At 42.6% G+C, this 10,927-nt stretch overlaps 1 non-coding gene across 1 annotated transcript; it reads right to left on the reverse strand.

The window, feature by feature from the left end:
• Nucleotides 1-2,120: 2,120 nt before the first annotated feature.
• On the reverse strand, nucleotides 2,121-2,224 carry LOC114110351 (U6 spliceosomal RNA). Its single transcript, XR_003586632.1, has one exon. It is a non-coding gene; the product is annotated as a U6 spliceosomal RNA (small nuclear RNA).
• Nucleotides 2,225-10,927: the final 8,703 nt, after the last annotated feature.

The following is a 10,927-nucleotide window of genomic DNA, read 5'->3' on the forward strand; positions in this document are numbered from 1 at the left end:
CTGTATATTGTCACCCTGCTTATTTAACTTATATGCAGAATATATCATGAGAAATTCTGGGCTGGAGGAAGCACAAACTGGAATCAAGATTGCTGGGAGATATATCAATAACCCAGATTTGCAGATGACACCACCCTTATGGCAGAAAGTGAAGAAGAACTAAGGAGCCTCTTGATGAAAGTGAAAGAGGAGAGTGAAAAGGTTGGCTTAAAGTTCAACATTCAGAAAACTAAGATCATGGCATCCGGCCCCATCACTTCATGGCAAATAGATGGGGAAACAGTGGAAACAGTGGCTGACTTTATTTTTTGTGGCTCCAAAATCACTGCAGATGGTGATTGCAGCCATGAAATTTAAAGACACTTACTCCTTGGAAGGAAAGTTATGACCAATATAGACAGCATATTAAAAAGCAGAGACATTCTTTTGCCAACAAAGGTCTGTCTAGTCAAGGCTATGGTTTTTCCAGTAGTTATTTATGGATGTGAGAGTTGGACTATAAAGAAAGCTGAGTGTTGAAGAACTGATGCTTTTGAACTGTGGTGTTGGAGAAGACTCTTGAGAATCCCTTGGACTGCGAGGAGATCCAACCAGTCCATCCTAAAGGAAATCAGTCCTGAGTGTTCATTGGAAGTACTGATGCTGAAGCTGAAACTCCAACAATTTAGCTACCTGATGTGAACAGTTGACTCATTTGAAAAGACCCTGATGCTGGGAAAGATTGGGGGCAGGAGGAGAAGAGGACAACGGAGGATGAAATGGTTGGATGGCATCACCAACTCAATGGACATTGGTTTGGGTAGATTCCGACAGTTGGTGATGGATAGGGAGGCCTGGCGTGCTGTGATTCATGGGGTTGCAAAGAGTCGGACACGACTGAGTGACTGAACTGAACTTGGAGCTGGCTCTTGACATCTCTGCTTTAACCAATGAGCTCAGTCTCCTGTTATCCCTTCACAGCACAACTGTTTCCTTTTGGCAAAGATGACTGGGTGGGGGGCATGCCTTTCCTCATCTTCCTGCCGAGAACCTACTTCGCAGCATGCGGAAGCCGTACCCAGAGGAAATGTGTGATATCACTGTGAAAGCTGCGGAGTGCTGAAAAGGCATTAATTATCTTCACAGTGATCCCCCAGATGGAGTCAAGGGCTTAATTTATTTCTTCCTCTTAAACTTTATACACTCTTCTATTCTGGAACTTACTATTTAATGAGCATATGTCAATTTGGTGTTTGAGTCCCATTCTGTTCCTCCCTGTATCACTTGCACCATCCTAGAGTTTCACACACAGAACCCTAAGTTTACCAGTGATGCAACTGAGGCTCAAGGAAGTTCAAAGAGCTAGGAAGTTGCAGATACAGGATGCGAATTCACATCTTTGGATTCCAGTTGCCGCCATCACATCACCCTCACACAGGAGAGGTGATCAGTAACATGCCCGATAAACCCTCCTTTTCTTTAACCCTGGCCTGATGAAAATGTTCCTCTACCACTCACACTCTATCTTCAGATCACCAGGCAGCTACTAAATACAAAAAATCAATCAATCAGCTAGTTCATAGAGGAAGTTATGGGGGCTGAGTGATGGAAATGGCAGGATCCTGAAGCTGGGGTTGGGGGTGGAAATAAAGATGCAGGAGGCACAGAACAAGGCACAGACTCTGGGGCTCTCTGACGGCAGAGGCACTTGCTGTCAGGCAGGCATATCACACCTTAAGGATAATACAGACAAGTGGTCTTCAAAAGCTTTGGTTCCTGAAACCCCTAAAAGAATTTTCTACTTCCTTGTGTATTTTTTGAATTAATTTATATTTTAATTGAAGGATAATGGCTTTACAGAATTTTTTGTTTTCTGTCAAACCTCAGCATGAATCAGCTATAGGTATACATGTCCTCTGCCTCTTAAACCTCCCTCCCCATCCCACCCCTCTAGGTTGATACAGAGTCACTGTTGAGTTCCCTGAGACATACAGCAAATTCCCATTGGCTATCTATTTTACACATGGCAATGTAAGTTTCCACGTTACTCTCTCCATACATCTCACCCTCTCCTCGCCTCTCCCCATGTCCATAAGACTATTCTCTATGTCTGTTTCTCCATTGCTTCCCTGAAAATAAATAAAAATATGGAATGCTTCACAAATTTGAGTAACATTCTTGTGCAGGGGCCATGTTAATCTCTGTATTATTCCAATTTTAGTATATGTGCTGCCAAAGTGAGCAGTCTCGTGTGTTTCAAAAGAGGGCATCTAAAGCTCTCACATGCTGAAATACTTGGAAAAATTGTATTTTCTAAATTTCTATATACTGTACACATATTTGAAATTTATTTTGGCCAAAACCTTAAGCAGAAGAATCTGTATGTTAGATTTACAAAAAAATATCCACAGACCTTAGTCAAACCCATTTTTATCAAATTGGGCTGACAAACCAGAATTACTACTAGAAACTATCAGACTTCAGTTTCAATTTCAATAGACATATTCATACATATTCATACATACACTTTATCTATGTGATAACCTTCTCACTCCTTCATTGAAACCCTGAAACAAGACACAGTACTTGGCACCAGTTTGAAACCTAGAGAAACAAGATGCGGTCTGTTTCTGCTTGCTTTGGGCTTACCAGGCTCGCTCTCTGGAACAATGTGCTCTGAAATCATCTCTGGGGTGATGCCCAGGAGATTTCTATGGGTCTTGAAACCAGAGTGAGACTATATGCCCAGAGTGAGGCTCCAGATGAGTAGAAGTTTGCCTTTACTTGCTGAAGCAGAACTCATATGGATCCTCCAGCAAAAAAAGTTCTTGGAAAGCAGTTGAAATGGAAGTTGGGAATCTGGAAGTTAATCCCCTTCAATGCTAACTATGCCCAGCAGCCCCTGAAATCTTTAGGTACCTTTACCTGCGCTGCTGTGAACGATGCCTTCTAGATCCTGCTCTCACATCCCAAATTTCCCTCTTTCGTGCCTCAGGATTCTCAAACCGGCCCCCTGGCCACTACTGCAGTGCCCATCTAGATTTCTCTCTCTAACCCTCTGCCTTCAGAACCTAGGCTTCAAATTCCTGATTCTCACCACCTTTCCTTCATTCTGGAAAAACGCCTTTACTTCAGGAAGAGAGATTTTAAAGAGACACTAAACTGATTTGTATGAAGGTATTAAGGACTGAGACAGCCTACCTAAATCTTAAAGTATTGTTTGCATTTTTCAAAGAAAAACTTGCTTACCAGAAGGAGTCTCCCATGGGCTGGAAATTCAGGTGAATATATGAGAAGCTGTGGGCACTGAGGGCTTCCCTCATAGCTCAGCTGGTAAAGAATCTACCTGCAATGCGGGAGACCTGGGTTGGATTCCTGGGTTGGGAAGATCCCCTGGAGAAGGGAAAGGCTACCCACTCCAGTGGGCACTGGGGAGGAAATATTTTAGGTTAATTCCAGGATGATTAACGACCAGTTTTGATCACTGTGCTGAGAAGCAGTAACTTGTTAAGTAGGGTCTGAGCCTGACAAGGGCTTTCCTGGTGGCTCAGTGGTAAGAATCCTCCTGCCAATGCAGGAGACACAGGTTCGATCTCTGGGTTGGGAAGATCCCCTGGAGAAGGAAATAGCAAACCACTCCAGTATTCTTGCCTGGGAAATCCCATGGACAGAGGAGCCTGGTGGGCTACAGTCCATGGCTTTCAAAAGAATCAGACATGACTTAGAGACTAAAAAATAAACTCGACAAGTAGCAACCCCCCAGCCCCTGCCGCCATTTTAAATCTTGCAGGTACTAACTGGTGAAAAGGTCATCAGTGTCAGCTGATAGATGTTGCTGCAGAGTCAGAATGGAGATTCAATGAGATGCACGCAAACTTAAGTCCCTCTATCCTTGGAAATTCCATCCAATCCAAGTTTTTGGAGTAGTTCTAGTCCACTCTAAATCTGAGTTGTTCTAAAATCAATAGAATAGAGAAAGTCACTAAAAGTGTTGGGAAAGCCCAGGAGATCCAGATGAGGGGATTCATTTACAAAAAGAACTGAGATTCTAAAGGTTATTTCAGGTCATGCTGCACACACCTGAGATGAAAGTCAAGCTGTAAGAAAGATAAATACCACATTCAAATGTGACTGCTCTCACTCAGGCATTTGGTAAATTTGGAGAAGTTTGTTCTTTAAGCTTAAGAATATGAACCTCGCTTTCCAAAATGAGGTAGGAAAGTGGATTTCTGCCACTTGGCTTCATCCATTCAGCAAATAATTCTCCAAACTCAATCCATATCTCCGAATGTAGATATGATCATTCACAGAAGGAACTGCCAAAATGATACCTTTTGAATCCTACTATAACCATGACATTCAAATGACCTGACCACACAGCACCAGAATTCAGATAAACATTAAAGAAACTCAGCCAATCAGAAACATAAATGAGTATTAAGAATCTGTTTCCCTGCCCCTCTATTATTTCATTATAAATAGCAGCTAATAAACAGCTGTTCCTTTTCAGTGTGCAAGGGTTCTTGTTTGCAAACATGAACAACCACTGCTTTGTTCTCACGGGAGAAAACAAAACACTATCAATCAAAGCAAAGCTCCGTACATACCTAGACCCACTGCGGCAGCTGCTTGTTCAGAGCCGCGTGTCACTGCTCCAAGCCCGAGTGCCAGGACGCTTCTGAATCTTCGGCCCCTGCTCTTCTGAGTCAGCCTGCAGGCTAATGCTCGTAGGCTGAATGCTCTACCCCAGCAAGCCAAGGCTCGCCAACCAACTTAACTACTTACGTGCTGACTCACGCACAGGGCAGGGCGCACCCCAGCCGAGCCTGCTTACGGGCTGAAGTCCTGCACCATCCTTGAAAGGTCACGCCTGGAGCTCATCTCATCTTTTTGCATCCCGCACAGTCGGGGAAGGATCATTCATTATCTCACACTGAACTGCTCCTTCCATTTGATTTGGAAAATACTAAATTTTCCCCCCCACCACACCCACCACACACCACTAAGAGGAGAATTTGTAGGACAAATCAGCACAGAGATGTAAGTTAGGACCTTGTTAGATGAATGATTTCAGCTTGGCTTCCCTAGTGGCTCAGATGGTAAAGCATCTGCCTGCAATGCTGGAGACCTAGGTTTCAATCCCTGGGTCTGGAAGATCCCCTGGAGAAGGGAATGGCAACCCACTCCAGTATTCTTGCCTGGAAAATCCTATGAAGAGAAAAGCCTGGTGGGCTAGAGTCCATGGGGTTGCAAAGAGTCAGACATGACTGAGCAACCAACACTTTGGGCAAGGAGATGCCCCCTCTTTTCTAGAAAGCTTGTGACCGGACAGAGAAACTTGACTATACATAGTCACCTTGGTAATTTGGAAAAGCATCTACTAGGACAGTGCTTACGTTTTCCCTGATGTCTTTCCCAGGCTAAACCAAACATCAGTTTCCCACAAGTGTCTTTGTTTTCATCACATGGTTACAAGGATCCCTAGTGAAAACGTTGTTCATTCTTCTAACCCCTTGGGGCCCAGATCAGCAGGTATTGAAGGCAGGGAAAAGAAAGCAAAGCAAAGATTTCTAAGGTTCGATTAAGTCTTTGAAGTCCATTTCATTCCACCCAGGTCACACACAGAAGGCACAGAAGGTTAGAATTCCTAAAGAAAACCCATACTGCCTTTCCAGTTATTGGTGGGCCCCTTGAATTAGCAGCTGCTGGGGCAAAAACTTGCTCCCAGCCTAGGTCAAGTCCTTGTTTTTCTTCAGGCTCTGGCTGAGCCTAGCCTAGGATTCACATGGAGAGGAAGTGGAGGAGAGGGGAGTGTACAGGGAGGGACATTTGTTTGGAAATGATTATTGCAGGCAGGCAGGAAATAGCCAATTGTGTGGGGACTTACTGCAAGAGTTCTCTCTTCTTACCCCTTTGACTGGAGCTGCAGAGTTGCCAGCTAGGGTTTATCAGCTGCTGATTGGGCTCCAAAGCTCTAGGGCCTCCTTTGCCTAAAGTTGCATCTACCTGGGGGCCTGTAAGCTCCAGCAAAGGTAGTACAAATCCATCTGGGCACAGAACACAGCCTGTAAACTGAATGTGTAATAATAGCGATATTGTAGCAATAGGAGTAGCTACTAGGTTAAATGCTTACTGTCTGGCAGCCAATGAGCTAAACGCTTTACCTATGTTCTGTAGCAAGAACTCAGTAGTTCTTGTTACAGAATCTGTGTTCCTCTCTTCTTCTTCACCTCCCGTGCCATCAGGAATAACCATGCAACTGGAAGTCTGACCAATGGAAAGTGAGCAGAAGGGGTATGTACCAATTCCATTTTCAACCTATAATATCTTCCTGTGTGTGATCTTCTGGGCTCCAGGCAAAGATTTGGAGGGAGATACTGCTAGTGACGTTGGAGGTTATGGAAAGAAGAAAGTGAAAAGCCTCCATCAGCCTGAATGACCACATAGCGAGAGCTGCTAACCTTCGTTAACGACAGGCATACTTCACTTTATTGCTTCACTGTATCATGCTTTGCAGCCGTTGCAGTTTTCATAAACGGAAGATCTGTGATGACCGTGAAAGGAGCAAGTCTAAAGGAGCCATTTTTCTCCAACAGCATTTGCTCCCTTACTGGCTCAGTGTCACATTTTGGTCATTCTCATGACCAAACTTTTTCGTTATGATCAGTTGTCATGGCGATTTGTGATCAGTGAGTTATCTTTGAAGTTACTATTATAAAAAAAAAAATCACAACTTTCTATAGGTTCAGATCATGGTTAGCAATTTTTAGCAATAAGTTACTTTTAATCAAGGGATATATATTGTTATTTTAGACAGGTTGCACACTTAATAGACTACAGTATATAAACATAAATTCTACGTGCACTAGGAAACCAAAGATTTCATGTGGCTCTGCATGTTGTTGCAGTATCTGCTTTATCGAAGAGGTCTAAAACTGAACCCACAATGTCTCTGAGGTATGCCTGTGTTTTTAAATATGAGGGAAAAAATTGGATGCCAACCTAAAAATGCATGTTTCTGAATTCTTTTAGAGATATGTAAGCAAATCAGTTTAAAGACCAGTTGTCTATAGAACAAAGACTAGACCCATTAACCAGGTATTCAGACTCACCCAGTCCAAGTCCTTTCCTTTATTTTTGATATTTCTCCTGGTCAGTCTCCCACTCTGGGCACATGGATTCTCTTAACAGTTCCTAAATGTACCTGTCGTATCCTACCCCTGCTCAAACTTTTACCCTCACCCAGCACACTTTCCCAACTACTCCCCACTGAACTGAATCATACCTTGCTGAAGCAGTTTGAAAACGTAGTTGCAAATCCTCTGACATGCCATCCATAGAAAAGTGGGGATCTAAGTCATCTTCCTTTGAGTCTGGAGGGCCAGTGACTGCTTATGTCTGACAACAGAGACTGTAGAAATGAAGCCACATGACTTCTGAGGCCAGGTTGTAAAAAAGTCGTACAGCATCCATGTTTCCTAGAACACTAGCTCTTGGAAATATTAACAAAATTCAGCTGAGTACAGTGTAAAGATCTTCCTGGGTTTCATTTAGTGATTCATGAATCAGGCAGCATGGAGATTTTGCTCCAGATTTGAAAGTCATCACAGACTTTGGAGCAGCGCAGTTGCATGATCTGGCTTTTAGCAAGCTTACTGTAGTATCCATCGCCTGGATTCTATGTGAAAGCACACACACGCACAGGTTTTAATGTGGAGGCTTTTGCAATATCCAAGCAAGAGCCTTAGGCTAGAACGCTAGAAGAGGAGATAATGTTAAGTGGTTATCACATGGATGTGTTTTGAAAGCAGAGTCAGAATCTCCTGTTGGGATTAACAAACAAGAGAGAAAACAGGAGTCAAGAATGATTCCAAAGATTTTTAGAACTGGTAGAATGGAGCTGACCTCTGCTGAGATGGGGAAGAACATGAGAGAAAGATGTTTGGTTGAAGAGAATCAAGCACTGAGTATCTGTAAAAATAACTCTGGAGGGATTCTTTAGCTCAAAACCTTATGAAAATGACCAGCAGAGGTTGGTCAGAAATGATCGAATATCCACAAAGATAATGAGAGAAAACTCTGTCCCAGAAGGTAATAGGATTCTCTGTGGTACAAGATGGACATTTTTGATAGTTATGAATTGGTTTTGATGTGAATTAGAAATATAGAGTCAGGCTAAAGCAATTTCTAAAGGAATTTATTGCAAGAAAGGTATTAATTAATAGTACAAGTGATAAATAGTTATGGGGAAAAATCATATCAGCTATTCACTAATGGATGAACTTTGGGACAAACTGGTATATAATTTAATAGCCAATTAATTTAAGTATCTTTAAAGGTCAGTCTCTGAGAAGCCTTAGCCATTGAATCTGTTCTGTTCCATCCAAAGTCTTACTCATTTACTGTTAACTAATCGTGTTCGGTCATTTCCTCCAAACATAATTTTTTTCCACATGATATTAGTGCAGGAGGGGTGTGTTCTATATCAAAGGCAAAATATAGCATTTGTAGATAATTCTCATTTGGAAGTGAAGTCACTCAGTCATGTCCAACTCTCTGCGACCCCATGGACTGCAGCCTACCAGGCTCCTCCGTCCATGGGATTTTCCAGGCAAGAATACTGGAGTGGGGTGCCATTTTCTTCTTCATCTCATTCGGAGATTATATGTAATTATTCCAAGTGCACTCTAATTGCTGTTCTTGTAGTTCATTTCTGGAAAAGAAGATGTTTTGTTTTTCTAAGTCCTGCCTTAACCCCCATCCTCAAATCCCAGCAAATGGCCTCTCCTGAGTCTGTAGGCAGCTCCTGTGACACCATGATCTTCAGTGCTTTCAGTTCAGTTCAGTTCAGTTCAGTCGCTCAGCCGTGTCTGACTCTTTGCAACCCCATAGACTGCAGCACGCCAGACCCCCCTGTCCCTCATCAACTCCTAGAGTTTACCCAAACTCATGTCCATCAAGTCAGTGATGCCATCCAACCATCTCATCCTCTGTCGTCCCCTTCTCCTCCCACCTTTCATCTTCCCCAGCATCAGGGTCTTTTCCAATGAGTCAGTTCTTCACATCAGGTGGCCAAAGTATTGGAGTTTCAGCTTCAACATCAGTCCTTCCAATGAACACTCAGGACTGATCTCCTTTAGGATGGACTGGTTGGATCTCCTTGCAGTCCAAGGGACTTTCAAAAGTGCTTTAGCCAACAGCATTTCCTGGGAAGAATCCCTTCCTGCTTAGGGTAGGAATTGGAAAGAAGTTATCCCACGAATCCCAGAATACAACCCACTACTGCACCCCCTAAATACATGTAAGTTATTCACCCTCAATCCTCAAAGCAGCCCCTGTGAAGTAGCTACTATTGATCTACCCAACTCACAACTAACACCCAAGGCTCAAGTACTGGCACAACCAAAGTCACATGGCTGATGAGTGACACAATTCATTTTCTGCCCCCTACGTTTCACTGTTCAGTGGAGACAACAAGCACTTTGCTGGGTCCCTTTCTCATAGTTCTGCCTCCTCCCCAACTCCCCTCCCCCTGCACTTCGGACATCTTGGGGGATATTTTCAGGGATTACTATTTTAGCTAACGATAAGGCTTTTGCCTTGGTGAATGAAGCATACAAACGGAGAGGAATATGGAGAGAGAATACAGAAAAGAAATCTGTGCCAGTAGCGGGGCTGCAAGAGGAGGTTTGGGGGAGAGAGAAGCCAGGAGAGAGCTGGGGGAGGAGTGAGGGGTTTCTAATGGGGCTGTCAATTTCATTTTTGTGGAGCACTGGTATGATTTCTTCTTCCTGAAATGTTTCGTAGAATTCACCAGCAAACTTCATGGGGCTTCCAATTTAATTTTTTCACATCTAATTCTGATGGTGAGTGATACAGCCCTATTTCCTCAAGGCCCATGATATGGGTAATGCTGCTGTTCCATCTGGCGGCCAGCTACTCAGGTATGCTCAGTTTGTGAAAATTAATCTGTGTATACTTTTCTGTGTGTCTGGAATACTTTGGTAGATTTTCTAAAAATAGTTGCACTCTGTTCAATTTTTTAAGTATCTCTTGTTCAAACTGACTTAATAAGGAACATTGTTAAACCACATAACAAGTCCAAGGAAGGCAGCCCCAGAGTTGGTTACTTCAGCATCTAATAAAATCATTAGGGACCCAGTTCCTCAATGACACTAAGTCAGTTATGCCCTCAGAACTTCTAGGCATTATATCTAGACTCAACCTTGCCAACCTGAGGGGGTATTTTCAATGTTGGGTCCCTTTCTAAGAGCAAGAAAAATTTCCTGAAAGTATAATAGGTCTGGTAGTTTTTTACAGGATCAAACACACCCTGACCTAACAATCCCACACCTGGCTATTTACCTATGAGAAAAGAAAGCATATATACACATGGGCATACCTCAGAGATATTGCAGGTTTAATTCCAAACCACTGCAATAACACAAGTCACATGAAATTTCCCAATGCTTATAAAAGTTATGCTCACACTATACTGTATTAAGAGTACAATAATAGTATTCTGTCTAAAAAATGCATATGCCATAATGTAAAAACACTTTCTTGATAAAAAATACTGTCATCTGAGCCTTTCTGGTGGAGGGTTTGAAATATCGCAAAAATTACCAAAATGTGAGACAAATGCATGAAGTAAGCAAAAGCTGTTGGATAAATGGTGCTATTACTGATCAATGCAGGGCTGCCACAAACCTTCAATTTGTAAAAATGAAGTATCTCTGAAGCACAATAAAGCAAAGTGCAACAAAATGAGGTATGTCTGTATATTCAGGCACATATGTACACATATGCACACACACAGAAAACATACACAAGACTATTCTGACCTGCCTGATTCATAACATCCAAAATTTGGGAACAGTCTAGATATCAATCTATAGAAGAGTGGATAAACAAGCTGCGATATATTTATTCAACGAAATACTAATAA

Source organism: Ovis aries, chromosome 22, assembly GCF_016772045.2.
Source record: "Ovis aries strain OAR_USU_Benz2616 breed Rambouillet chromosome 22, ARS-UI_Ramb_v3.0, whole genome shotgun sequence".
NCBI lineage: Eukaryota > Metazoa > Chordata > Mammalia > Artiodactyla > Bovidae > Ovis > Ovis aries.